Source organism: Dermacentor albipictus, chromosome 4 (assembly GCF_038994185.2).
Source record: "Dermacentor albipictus isolate Rhodes 1998 colony chromosome 4, USDA_Dalb.pri_finalv2, whole genome shotgun sequence".
Lineage (NCBI taxonomy): Eukaryota > Metazoa > Arthropoda > Arachnida > Ixodida > Ixodidae > Dermacentor > Dermacentor albipictus.
In genome coordinates, this window is record NC_091824.1 from 76,892,920 (window position 1) to 76,907,454 (window position 14,535).

Consider the following 14,535-nt stretch of genomic DNA (forward strand, 5'->3'; position numbering starts at 1 on the left):
TCTGAATTATTTTCTCCATCTTCAAATTCAACCAAAGCTAATTAGCCGCTTTTCTTGGCTTCATTACCCGTCGGCTTTATGTCGTCGTGATTAATATATATATATATATATATATATATATATATATATATATATATATATATATATATATATATATATATATATATATATTTATACACACACCGAAACGTGTTGCATGCGACAATGCTTTGTGTAGGCCTGACTGATCACTTGTATGGTTAGTGTTAGCAAGCGCATTACCAGAGTCCTTCAATACCGTTATCAAATTAGCACAGAATTCTGGCATTACTATGCGTTACGACTTCAACATTGTCATATGACGTGTGTGTGATTATTGATATGATTTCAGCTTGTCCACTTATACATTTACGTGTGCGCGAACATTGTGTATTCATGCCACGTCCGACGAATGTGGCTCCGTTCGTTGTCCGCACAGTCTGGAGTGGTGGGCTGTCCAGAATTGTAAAATAGACGTCACTTTATGGCCTGCACGCCTCTGTCTCTATCCCTCTCTCTCTTTTCTTGCCATGTCCGCCTTGCCAGAATGTACCTTTGATGAGACTCTGGAGGTATTAACAAATAAAGATTATACTACTGCAGATAGGAATGTTGTATGGCGAAATGCGAAAACACCCGTGTACTTAGATTTAGGTGCACGTTAAAGAATCCCAGGTGGTCGAAATTTCCGGAGTCCTCTACTACGGCGTGCCTCATAATCAGAAAGTGGTTTTGGCACGTAAAACCCCATAATTTATTATTTTTTTAGAAATGTTGTATATGTTTTAGGCGACAAGAGGTGCTGCCGAGTCACAGCATTTTGTCCTTGTGCACACAGATAGGGTCCTGGGTTATTTATGTTGAAAAATGGTTCGTTCTAAATCGTGGTTACAAAGAAAGAGAGAGAGAGAGATAAAACCGTACCGGAAAGATTTCAACATAATCCTTGAGTGACGGTCGTATTTGCAGCTATAAACATGTGTCAAATGCACTCCGCGCAATACTGGGACCGCACTGGTACTATATACTTCAAAACCGTTTGGTCGTCTTTTTTGCCATGCTCTGACAACACACTAATGGAGAAATGTTCTTATGTACGTTCCAGATCTTTTTTGAACGCCGTCAGTGTTACAGAAGTGTCACTATACGCGCAGCGTTCTTTTAAGCTTTTTTTTTCCCCCTCCTTTTTACGTAGATGCGACCGCATGAGTCTCGCCAGTTATATAGCATCAGTATTGCAGGACTCTTCTCTAGCGCGAGCGGGACTGCGAAGTAGCCTGCCGGGGGTGCGGGGGGGGGGGGGGGGGACGTGGATTCCACTTCCGTCCGCGCAGTGCGAGTCACCGCGAGCGTCCGCACCTCCTCTTGCGCGCATTGCCGCGGATGTTTCCGCTCCCGCTTCCTCTTGCCTCGGCCGTGTGTGTACACGCATGCGGGAAACTGGCGTGCGTGTACACAGTACTCGTGTATACGGAGCGCCCGGCTATATAGATGCGAAGACGAAGCGGGTAACGTAACAGTCGGCAGTTCACGGCGTAATAGTTCACAGCGCTTGGTCGGCGATCGCACATGCTCTGTACACGCTGGATAGCGCAGCCTTGGCTTCGAGAGCGCAATTCGTAATGCCTTAACACCATCACTCGCTGCTCAAAAGTGGTCATCACTCTATGGTTACATATATGTGCTGGCTGTCGTTTCGACGATTTAGTGACACAGCGAGAGCCTGGCGTTCTGCTAGATTATCGAGAAAGAGTGCGGGGCACTTGCGCGGCCCGGACAGTGGGAGGATTGGCAGATTGAGAGGTCTTTGTTGATTCGATGCAACAGCAGGTGTGCGATGTCCTTAGATGTGCGGGGCCGCACGCGCAGTACACTGAAGGAAGCAGCGTGTCTTTTATCCCTGTCTGAAAAGACTGGGTAAGCCGTGGAACTTCTTTCTTGGTTGGGATAGGGGCTCGTAATTGTTCCCCTTGAACGAGGGATTCCCAGTAAGCGCGAGTCGTGAGCTCGCGTTGATTACGACCCTGCCCTTCGAACACACCACCCGTGGCCACTACCGATTGAATGAATTGGGGGGAGGCCTTCGGACCGATATCCGGCGCAGCCTCTCGGTTGCGCCGGTCTTATGGAAAGGCGACCGGACGTGATCGTTTAGAGGAAGCAAAAAGTCGTAACTACCGTAGCAAGAGCACTCGGAGCACTCGTCGTGGTGGCCTGGTGATTTTAGCGTTGCGCCGCTAAGCCCTAGGGCGCGGTAGGCTTTTCGATGCGGGCGGAGTGCGAGAAACGCCCGTGTACCGTGCATTAAGCGCACGTTTAAGGACGACAGCGGGTCAGAATTAATCCGGAGTACCCCACTACGGCGTGGTCTCGTAATGGTATCGTGGTTTTGGTACGTAAAAGCTCAGAATTTGACTTTTAATTCGATCAGTGCATAGAAGTAAGGTATGAATGAATGAGGTTTTATTATTAATAGACAAGATATAGTACAAGTCAATAATGTACAGGAGGAGGTCCCGAGATCAAAGACTGTAATGCGACCTCCTGTACAGTGTATAAGTGAACATATAAACAACAGTTGCAACAAATAGTGTAAAATATTCAAAAAATAACAAACTTAGTATTGCTTAGGTTTGGCAGTACTATACAAATCAGCTGCAGACATGCTAGTAAAAAAGTATAATAATTATTACATTCGACTAATTACAGAACTGTGACGTCATTATGAAAGTAAATGGATAATGAGACCTAACCAAATGATCTTTTATTTGTGTTGTGTAACCAATTGTACATTTGGAAGGGAAGAAAGGGGAAAATGTTTATCTAAGTGGTTGCAGATGATAAAATGCGGTCTTTCAGTTGTCGTTTAAATTGAAATGATTTACATTACTTAATAGTAGGAGGTAGTGTATTCCAGAAGGAAACGGACGAAAAGTGGACACTCTGCTTACCATAATTTGTGCGTACCATGAGAAGAATAATGTTATTGTTTAGTGCAAATCGCGTAAGATTAGTATTCATTAGACAAGATTGAGGTATCAGACTTGCCTTAAGAGGAAGCTTTAGCTCGGGCCCAACTCCGACGCGGCCTATTCAAATACATGTAAAACGCAAAAACGTTTTTATGAGATAACCCCTGGACCGATTTTGATGAAATTTATTGCATTTGAAAGAGAAAGCTAAATTCTAGTGACTTGGAAGCGGAATTTCGATTTAGGGCTTGAATTTTCTTAAAACTATTTACAAATATTTGACCGTTTGAAAAAAATAGAAGCACAAAGTTTACAAATTCATAGCTCTGCATCAAAAACTGATATTGTGGTTCTGTAAACGGCATCCATTAGATCATTCAAAGCGGACAAATTCAATATGTCATTTTACATCTTACATTAATTTGTTACGTTGGTTACAACGGTTTTGCAAAAGATGTATTTCCCTATAATTAAATTTTTTTTATATTCATGTGTAACATATCAATTTTGTCCGCTTTGGATGTACTACTAGATGCAATTCACAGAATTTTATTATCATTTTTAGTAGTTGAGTTACAGAGTTGTAAACGTCATAGTTTCGTTTTTTGAAAATTTCCGATTTTTGCCAATTTTTAATAAAACATTGACGACCTAAATCGAAAATTCGAAACCAACAGTCACTAGATTTTAAGTTTTTCTTTTAAATGCAACAAACCTCGTCAAATTTGGTGCAGTGGTCGCCGAGAAAAACGAATTCTCCTTTTACATGTATTTAGATAGGAGCACCCGAGCTAAAGCTTAGCTTTACCTCGGGTACTCCTATCTAAATACATGTAAAAGGAGAATTCGTTTTTCTCGGCAACCACTGCACCAAATTTGACAGGGTTTGCTGCATTTAAAAGAAAAACTTAAAATCTAGTGACTGTTGGTTTCCAATTTTTGAGTTAGGTCGTCAATTTTTTATAAAAAATTGACAAAAATTGCAAATTTTCAGAAAACGAAACTATCAAGTTTACAACTCTGTAACTCAATAAGAGGAAATGATATCGAAATTCTGTGAATTGTATCTGATAGCACATCTAAAGCGGACAAAATTGATATGTTACACATGAACTTCAAAAAATGTATTAATATGTAATTACAACTTTTGCAGAACCCTCGTAAACAATGTAACAAATTCACGTAAGATGTAAAATGACATATAATATTTGTCCGCTTTGAATGATCTAATGGATGCCGTTTACAGAACCGCGATATCTGTTCTTGATGCAGAGCTATTAGTTTGTAAACTTCATGCTTCTATTTTTTTCAAACTTCTGAATTTTTGAAAATCTTTCTAACAAAATTCAAGCCCTAAATCAAAATTCTGCGTCCAACAGTCACTAGAATTTATCTTACTCTCTCAAATGCAACAAATTTCATCAAAATCGGTCCAGGGGTTATCTCAGAAAAACGTTTTTGCGTTTTTACATGTATTTGAATAGGCCGCGTCGGAGTTGGGCCCGAGCTAAAGCATCCTCTTAAGCGTTATCGAGTTGTCGATATAGAAACGTACCAAGGCTAAAGTTAATAAGCTCGTCCTCAGTAAGAATATTATAGTTATGTAATAAGTGTTTGGAATGGGAATGGTAATGAAGCAAAAAGCCCACAGTCCCACCACAGAACGCCTAATTGCTAGTGAAACTTAATTTCTGTAGTCATTAGCTTACGTCGAGGGCCAATACTCTATATAGTGAGTACGTAACCGCAAATTGACATAGCAAATTGTGCTATACTACACAGCAGTTTCGTGAATATTTGCGAACTGCTACTGCGTGAAAACAGTGCGAGTCTTGCTGCGCGTAATAGTGCGTTATGCGGCGAGGGACGCCGCCTGGTCTGCGATCGAACCCGCGTCTTCATTTCCAGCAGTGGAGCTCCGTCACCACCGCGCCTATTTGGCAGTGGTCAACGGTGGTCGAACGAAGGCACCCGCCGTGGTTGCTCAGTGGCTATGGTGTTGGGCTGCTGAGCCCGAGGTCGCGGGATCGAATCCCGGCCACGGCGGCCGCATTTCGATGGCGGCGAAAACACCCGTGTACTTAGATTTAGGTGCACGTTAAAGAACCCCAGGTGGGCGAAATTTCCGGGGTCCCCCACTACGGCGTGCCTCATAATCATAAAGCGGTTTTAGCACGTAAAGCCCCATTATTATTATTATTATTATTATTATTATTATTATTATTATTATTATTATTATTATTATTATTATTATTATTATTATTATTATTTTGTCGAACGAAGGGTTTCGGACTGGAGCTTGTCGAAACGTTGGCACCAGCATGAAGTCGTTGCTTGTTCGACCTTTCTTGATCAGTCCTATACGAGAAGTGTTCCACTACATATCCGGAGTCGAAATAGCAGTTTCGAACTAGATTTGCTAGGGCACTTCTAACATACTTCTGCCGTGTGGCACACGGGTGCAGGCACACGCGCATACGCGTGTGCTGCGCAGCTACTACGCGGGCCTCGTTCCTCGGCGTGCTATACAGCGGCGTACTATACAGCCTTTGTTCCGAGCGTGTCGCTCATCCCTGGCCTTGTCACGGTATAGACGTGCGCGCCAGCGGATACGCCGCACGCGCGCGCCTCGTTCTGCGCAGGCTGTCAAAGTGACGGCCGCCGTTGAAAAGGGGGTGTGGTGCGGTGGTCGAACGACGTAGGTGCGCGATTCCTCTGCCCCGTCCTCACTCCCATTCTGCCCTTCCTATGTTTTATGACGGAGGTATACAGGCGGGACAGGTCCGCTATACTTGGCGAATGTGTAGGGGCTAACCGGAGGACGATTATCCAGAAGCACCGTGTATTGCGCTAAAAGCCTCACGAGGGTGGAATTTTTTGGCGAGTCAGTAAGGAGTCGGTTATTGCCTCAGCCTGTAGTATTGTATGAAATGTATATATGATCACGCTATATAGCATGACTTCCCGCGGGGCGAAGCGTCTTCAGGGTAGGCCTCCTGCGAATACGCGTCTCCTAACATACGGAGCCCAGAGGGCCGTGACAATATGCATGGTACCTTTGCAACTCGCACGGACAGTGCAGAGTCGGTCCTTGCTTCGTTGCACTCTGCATCCGGTATGCCGAGTCAAAGTGACTCTTCGCAATCTTCGCAAAATTTTCCCCACGAACTGATTTGCTCTTACATTATCTCGTAATACACGTATTCTTTTATTTTTTTTTTCCCGTGATGCCTGGGAACTGCGCTGAAACCGAAGCTCGTGCCAAAATTGTGTAACCTATTCAGCTGGTCTCACGTGTAATGCGTTAAGGCCAAACTACACGCTTGCGACACGCGAAAGCTCTCGCCTGCGCGCATTCCGTTTGCCGCGCCTCGCCAGTGATGGTGGTTTGAACCCACAAGACGCGGTTTGGACCTACATGTCAAGTGGCTCACTATTTTCCTCTTGGTAGACATCGTTTCGTATTGTTGTGAGGCAGCGCCAGAGTGCCGATATTTGTCTGGGGAAAATATTTGTGCTCGCGCCGTGCCTAGGACGCGTGCGATCCGTGCTGCACCATCTCGACATGCGTGAGGCGTGTGGGCGCGATCCTTCGCGCGCCCGTCACGTGTACGTGTAATTTGGCTCTACACGTATCTTCTTCTTCTTCTTTTTCTCATTAACGCACTTTCTCGTACGGCCTGCATATAGCCACGCATAGGTGCGTAGCAAAATATTTTCGGCTAGCGTCGCTTGTGTACGCATATTTTACTTATCGCAGAATATCGTTAATTCCGACCTTTCTGCGACACCCTTTGGCGTGGCGTGAAGGCATTTATATACTTCGGCCAAAAATGACGTCGTATTTCTGTACCACTGTGCCCCCGTTTCGGGCTCACCCAGAGTTTTACAGCGAAGCTTCTTGCCGCTGCCCCCTTCTCCACCGTAACGGCACATTCGTGTCCGCGGATCAAAAAAGTGCAAGCAAAAACTATCATCATCAGCAATGGCTCATACCCCCCTAAGCAAGCAAAACCAGTGGAGTCACCTCGGCGTCAGGGAAGCGTTCTCGTCTCGCGTACCAGAGGCCCGGGCTCGATTCCCACCCAGACCTAAATGTACCAAATTTGCCTTTCAGTTCCATTAGTTTCCTTTGTTTACACAAACCTGCCTGACACATTTGACGTCAATCCGAGCATTTTAAAGCGTAAGCCTTTAGTGGCTCATGAGTGTCCGAGCGCAGTCCGTGGTGGACGCAGGAAAGCGGTGATCACCGGCGAGGAGAGCAAGGAGAGGAGCCGCCACCGGCGAGGGGAGCAAAGAGAGGAGGCGCCATGCGAGTAGCGCTGTGCGAGTGGGCGCGTGGGAAAGCGCGCACATCGGCGACAAACCTTGCAGCCTTATGGCCGTGATGGCATCCTATGCTCGCGGCCACGGCGGCTTCCGTTCGCAGAACAGTTCAGACAACAGCAACAGATACACAACAACAGCAACAGACAACAGCAACATGGATAGGCTTTCGCCTATCGCAGTTTAGCTCAGCAAAGTGCCCATAGATTTTTCGACGTGTTTTAATCTCGCCGTCGGCCAAGCCACGAAACGGGTGGTTTGTCCATTTCGTCGTCGACGAGTTTGCCTTGATGTGCTTCACCGTTGCCACCCGGCCAACAACCACACATGGAATGTGTGTTGATCTTACATTGGCAAAGAAGGTTTCTGCGATTAAAACTGAAAATTTAGTGTCGCATCATAGTGGCCACGATGCAGCGGTGACGATTGTTACAAAATAAAATGTTTTGCCAATGTTTACCGTTTGTCTCGTCGCCATACCCTTACGAAAATGGGTGTTGAATTTCCATTGTCGATTAGTTGTACTATAATTGAGTCAAGTCAAAGTACATGGAATTTCAACACCAGTTGACTCACCACAACGAGAGTTCAACGGAATTTCCGTTGTGCACTGCCAATGATTTTTCCGTTGAATGCTTTCCAATTGATTTCCAATTGACCGGTACCATATGGTCGCTTTCAATCGTGATCTTGCTCCATTAGGATCAATAATACGCGCATCGCGTTCGAGCCTCTTTATCGCGATCATAGGCTGACTACCATTTGTTTGATAGTGTCTCGATGCTTAGCCAAAGGTTAGTGTGGATCCAAGCACTATAAGTAGGATTGAATTTTTTTAGGACAATTGTTTACATACTGAAGACTACTGAAATCATAAATATAGAAATCAGAAAACAGAAAAAAAAAACAGAAAACTGAGAGAATGAAGGAATAGCATAATAGAGCGAATAATAATGAGGAGCAAGAATATGTCTAGAACAGTGTCATACAATCAGCTGATGATAACGGCCCTATTCACAATGACAAACGAAATATTTTCCTTTAAAAAATGTTTTATGTTGAAATTTTTACAGCACATTAGACAAATTTGACAAGTCCCTTGGACCTGGAACACCTGAAACTCCATGAGGATCACTTAATTGGACAGTGTTATCAGCTGTCACTGTCAATTGCAATCAAGAAATTTGATTCATATCAGGCTTGATTGCAATCGAAAGTGGCTCTGTGACACCAGGTATTAGATGGAATGACGAAAGCCAGGCGTTCTTCAGCTTGTGGCTGTTTGGGTTTGTTGTTCCACATGTTGACAAACTGAGCAGAGAAAACAGACAGAAAGAATGATACGAATGCTTGTTTGTCATCTAGTTTCTTTTGTCTGTCCATGTTTTTCTGCTCTACATTTTCTCAACAGGCATCCATGTTTTCTTAATATTCCAGAGGTGTAAATTAGGATAGAGTACAGGCACACTACAACAAGGCAACAGCAACTATCTGCAAATTACTGACAACCATCGTGATTGTTGCCCGAGGATCAGCTAGGTCACACTCGTTACAGTATGAGTATGCATCCTATCCTAAAGGGAGTCAGGATAGCCGTCTGCTACAATATGAAAGAAAATGCACCTCTCACTCTATTGCACTGCTTGTTTCTTATTAAATGCAAGTGTCTATATGCAGATTTACAAGCACCCTGCTTGTATTGATACAAGTGCAATGCTGTTTAATGATGTTTGTTAGCATGCTGCAAGTGTACATTTGAATTACCCTAGCTATTTGACTAAGTGATTGTCGAATAAGAAACGTGTTTTTGTCCTCATAGGAAAAAGCTCATTTGAAATATGTCACACTGTTTGGACTTATAATATATTCCCCAATAGACCTATATTTTGCAAGTTAGATCTAGCATGCAAATGATGACTGCTGTTGGCCACACAGTGTTGCTGCACCAATTTTCAGATTTGCAGACGTGGATAAGCAAATGAAGAGAAAATGAAGCGCATGTTCTGTGCCACCCCATGATTCCAACGTATTGCTTGTGATAATATGAGGGGCCACTCGTGAACCTGTGTGCTACTCCCCCAAGCAGCGATTACTCAAGGAACCAGACATATAATGCTCTTTATTATTTACAGGCATCGCAAAAGTGTACAAAAGCATACTATACATGAAAAAAATCTGTATATATCACTTTTGCTCACAGCACACATCATAACAAAGCATAAAAATGTGGCACAACATCACGTAATAACTTAACAAAAGCAAGCATGGTTAAATAGGATGTGCTTAATTCAAAAGAGTCCATAGAGCTTTCCAACAAAACTGAACTCTGTTGCAAGGTAATGTAACATTTTCTATGGTGTTGGAAAATCAAAATGCAGCTGCAGTATTCATTTTGTAACAAGCGATGAAAGTGACTGTAAGGTCTTGTGAGCAACTTCCAGACAGCGAATAGCTAAAGCAAGTCTAAAGCCCTTTGATGGCATCTCATATTACTCATCTTTTATTATGTAGTTTAAGGAAAATGTTACTTCACCATGCCATTTGGACAACTATCACTCACTTATCTCAAACAAAATATTACGCAAACATCTAATTTTGCCAGCTACAGTTGGCAATCTGAAATTGTGGATATCTGATGCCATTGACTTAGCGTCTAAGTGTACCATTCATAAATTCAAATGGAAAAAGAGGGTGACTCCACAAAGGACCCCAGTTTACGGCACTGTCGACAACATGCAAAAGAGGAGAGCATTATATGTCACGTACTTGATACCGTACAATTCCTGGTACTCAAGAAGAAACTTCTTCATCTTTCTCCTAACTGTAGCAAGCTCCTGAATGCAGATGCAAGGGTCAAGAAGGTAATGCATGATCACAAAAAATTTCAAGTAATGGTTGTACTGTCTTTCTAGAATGCGTCCTATTAATGTGACTGGGAAACAAAACAGCAGCCAATTCCTCCAACCGGCAGCTTTCCACTCCTTTATGTCCTTTAAAGACCTTGGCAGCCTCGTGAGCTCCCATATGGGGGTGAGGCTCAGAAGACATTTGTCTGCATCAGGAAGATGTCGGCATAGATGAAATCGGTGGCACTGTCTAGACTTCAGCCACATAAACATTGTTGCCCGAACAAAACCAGAACAAACGGCATGCACGTAGTGTACTACAAAGGCCTCACTAAATGAAAAAAAAATGAAAGAAGTGTCAGCACACTTGCTACTTTGATGCCACAACTAGGGGCCTGCACGGCCTTTTGTGCATGGTACAAAAATGGCTCGTGTTCTGAGCTTGTTTGCAGAAGCACTTGGCAGACACACGCGACAAAACCCATTTCCTTTTGAAACAACCTGCCCAGAGTCCTCACACGATGCACAACCATAAGCACTCTTGAATTGTGTCATACTAGTTAGTTCACATTTGGAAACGCTGTCTACTGTACGGGGACCAGGAAATGTCTTTGACGTGTGCGATACACCCCTGCTGTCCCTCCAAACAACTCCAGTGGATGATATTTCATTCATTGTTTTCACAAACTGTATCAAAAAAGAGTTCATTGATAGCTTCCCTGTGCCAAACCACAGCCCAGACAACAAAAGAGTCTGTGCACACTCTTTGCATGGCAGTTCACTAATCATCAAAAGAAGAGACCACATGCTCGCATCAGAACTTTCGAAAAGGGGCACACCGTCAGTATTCAATGTCAATGTAATGTCATTCGAAGTCACAGGCAACTTGTACTCATATCTTTTTGTGATGTCACACACATCAAAGGAAGTGCCTGTTCTACTGTATTGCAGCTTTCCTGATTGTAACACATCTGGAATTTGGCCCTTCAGATCCATTACAAGAAAAAATGATGAGCTTTTCAGCAAGCTGCCACTCGCATAGTTCACATTGCACTGACTGCCAACCACATCATTTCCTGGTAATTCTGGTAGTTCACCAATATACCCAGAGCACACACTACAGTATAAGTGCTTAGCATACTGCTTTTCGGATCCGGCAAAGTGTCAAAAAAGAAGTATACTTTGATGTTGGGTACGCGACACCTTCTGGCAAGTGAGCTCTGAGAAGCTGCAGTAAGCTATCGGTGGCTTCTTTTGAGCAGCCATGGCGCAAGCTGTGGGCCATGACCATTAAGAGGCTTTCGGCTTTCGTAAGCTTGGCTCCAGGAAACAGGTCTTTATCCTAAGCAGAGAGGAATGGTAGCAAACAACGGTGGTGTTAGAAAAAGTACAACATTACAATCATACACTTGTAGATGCCTGTTTTGTTACCTGCACAGTAAATTGGACAGAAAGTCCTGCCATGACAAGGGCTTCATGAGTTATCTTGTGGCACTGAGTTTATACTGGCTAACATGTTACTTAACCTGGCAACCAACTTTAATGCACAATTTTAAGCTACCCCTTTTACTTTGTGAACCTGCCTCGACATAATGCAGATGCCAACTGTGCATGGTGAACACCAGATGGCCACCAAAGAAACCTCTTTAAAGCAGCCATGGTACATGCAGCACAGTGAGACTAAGCACTGTCTAGCCATGAAATGTGTGCTTCGGGACAGCAGATATTTTTAACATGTACTTTTGGAGTACTATTAAATAACGACAGATGTTCAAGGAAGATTTAAGGGCTTCATTTGCAAACAACCCCCCAAAAAGCAGGCTTTGGCCACAACACGACAAAATTACACACACACACACACACACACACACACACGCACACACGCACGCGCACACACACACACACACACGCACGCACGCGCGCGCACACACACACACGCACGCACGCACGCACGCACACACACACACACACACACACACACACACACACACACGCACGCACGCATGTATATATGCTAGAACAGGCGCCAAGATAACGCCTGAACGTTAAAGGAAAACCCTAGGAAATTCCATCAGCGCATTACGTATTCTAAGGCTCTGCGATGCTCTGTTTCTGCCTCAGCTCCACTTAACCAGCACCGGTTTACTAATGCTTTACCATCAGTAAACACAGTTTACTGATGTAAACTGTGTTTACATCAGTAGTATGAATTTAACAGCGTCGTTTTCTCCTTAATTGGGAGAAATAACTGCTGCGAGCAATGATCGCATCGGTACGCTCCCTACTTCATTCCATCACCTCAATATTTTCACTATATGACTCGGTCACTACGCTGCATAAGCTTCAGGAGATAACCTGCGGCAGGCGTTACAGTGGGGCAAAATAAGACGTCACAGCAACAAAATAATATCTGGAAATTACGCCTGACACCACAACGCTTACCAAGTCAACCTTCCAGCCTCTCGGAAAACGCTGCTCGCCGGGGTCAGGATACACGTCAGCGCAATCAGCGTCACATTCCGATTCGCTGCTCTCAGACGACGAGGTAGACAAGGTTTCATGCGTGCTTTCCAATGGATGACAGTCTTCAGTTGCAGCGTCAATTGAAGGGAATGGTGCGATGTGGCCTGCGTCAGCGTCTGCTTCGTTTTCGCAGAAATTCTGTTCACTTGCATCAGTAGAACCCCGTTCACTGTCCAACGCGGCAGACGAAGCACCGACTGATGTACGTTTTTGAACCTATTTTGAGCGTATGGGCACGTCGATGGACGGGTCCCATAAGTAATTTCCGAATTGTCTTCTCGGCGACATTATTCGTGAACGGCACTGGGCCTTGCACGATTACTTTACGACAAAATATAGAGCGCAACACCCAAATAAAACATAGCGAACAGCGAATGCGGAGTACAGCGGAGTAGTCATACAATCACGTAGTAGTGCACCCGCTGGCTAGAAAACCTAAAGCGTTGCCAGACGGTCAACTGCCTCGACGCTCAATGACTCAACAGTGAAACGTTAGATCAGCGTATCCAAGAGGTAGCTCTGGAAAATGCATTTTATATTATTAGGCAATAGTGTGTGGCTCACAGGGCCGCAAACATTTATTAAAGTTTTGTTTCAAGTTTTTGTTATGAGTTTTTTTAAAAATAATTTTAAGCCAAACACAGCCATATCTAAAAAGTGAGCAGGAAACACTGATACCATCTCTTTCGTTTGCGTCGTGTTTAAAGTGAACTAGACCATTGGGTAGTGAGCTGACTCTCCGGTGGCGGCGTGCGCTCCCGCGTCGCCGGAAATGTGAACATTTTTATGTTTTCCCGGGGACCCGCGCGGAGGCGCTGTCGTCGTCGTCAATGTAAACCTCCGCTGCCTCCGCCGCTGCCTTCCTGGCTTTGCGCGCCGCTGCCTCCGCTGTGCTTTCTTTCATGTGTTCCGAAGTTTACATTACCAATTCTAATGTTTATAAGAAATCATCGTAGGGAAGTATATCGTGCGTCGCTATTGCGTGTGAAATGGCACCACGCCGTTTGAACCACTGTTTTGCGCCCGGCTGTAAAACGGGCTATGTACATGTAAAAGGTGCCCCAAAGCCGTCGTTATTCAGCGTGCCCAAGGATGAAGCACTTCGAAGACTGTGGGAAAAAAACCTCCATCGAGCGGACAAGCCTCTCGAAGACACAAGTGCCGTGTGCGAACTACATTTTGAGCCGCGCTACGTAATTCGCGACTATGTACACATCATTGGTGGCAAGGAAGTGCGGATCCCACGTGGTAAGCCACTGCTTAGCAGTGATGCTGTGCCAACCATTCTTCCAAATCTACCCGCGTATTTGACGAAAAAAGCTGTGAAAGAGAGGCCTGCTCGTAAAAGGAAGTCAGAGCCTTCTCACTATGCCTGCCCCAGATGAAACTTTCCAGCTTGCGAGGCTGACAAAGTTTCGTGACAATGGAGGGCTCCTATATCCAACTGGTCGCTTAATTGGTTTCATAAAGAAGCCTGAGGACTTGTTCACAGGCTGCTTCTCCCATGGACAGCTGCACTCTGACAGCATTTTAGATGTGCTGACAGTTGTCAAAGCCAGACTTGGCCAAGAGGTTGGTTGTTCCAGTCATGCTTCCACCCTTTCTCCAAAAATAATCAAATTCTATGTCACTACACGACTTCACTTCTATGTTAAAAGTATAAATACTGACAAGTCGGGGAAGCGCCAAAAGGCAAAGCACTTGAAGTTGAGCCGCTGCTCTTGAAATGTGCATGCTGTCTGCATTGTCTACTTGTTGCATTGTGCTTGTCAAGATAATAAACTTTTGTTAAAGTTGTTCAACCAACATTTTGTTTGCATTTTTTTTCTCTTTTTCTTTCATAAAAT

General features: G+C 44.3%; 1 protein-coding gene and 1 long non-coding RNA gene across 2 annotated transcripts in view; one reads left to right on the plus strand and one right to left on the minus strand.

The window, feature by feature from the left end:
• The window catches only part of Spec2 (CDC42 small effector protein Spec2), a 64,238-nt gene that overhangs the window by 13,008 nt on the left and 36,695 nt on the right, over positions 1–14,535 (plus strand). The window lies entirely within an intron of this gene.
• LOC135895878 (uncharacterized) lies at positions 9,420–13,195 on the minus strand. The gene is made up of 2 exons (XR_010562510.2): positions 12,608–13,195; positions 9,420–11,507 (listed from the first exon to the last, which is right to left on the minus strand). It is a non-coding gene; the product is annotated as an uncharacterized lncRNA (long non-coding RNA).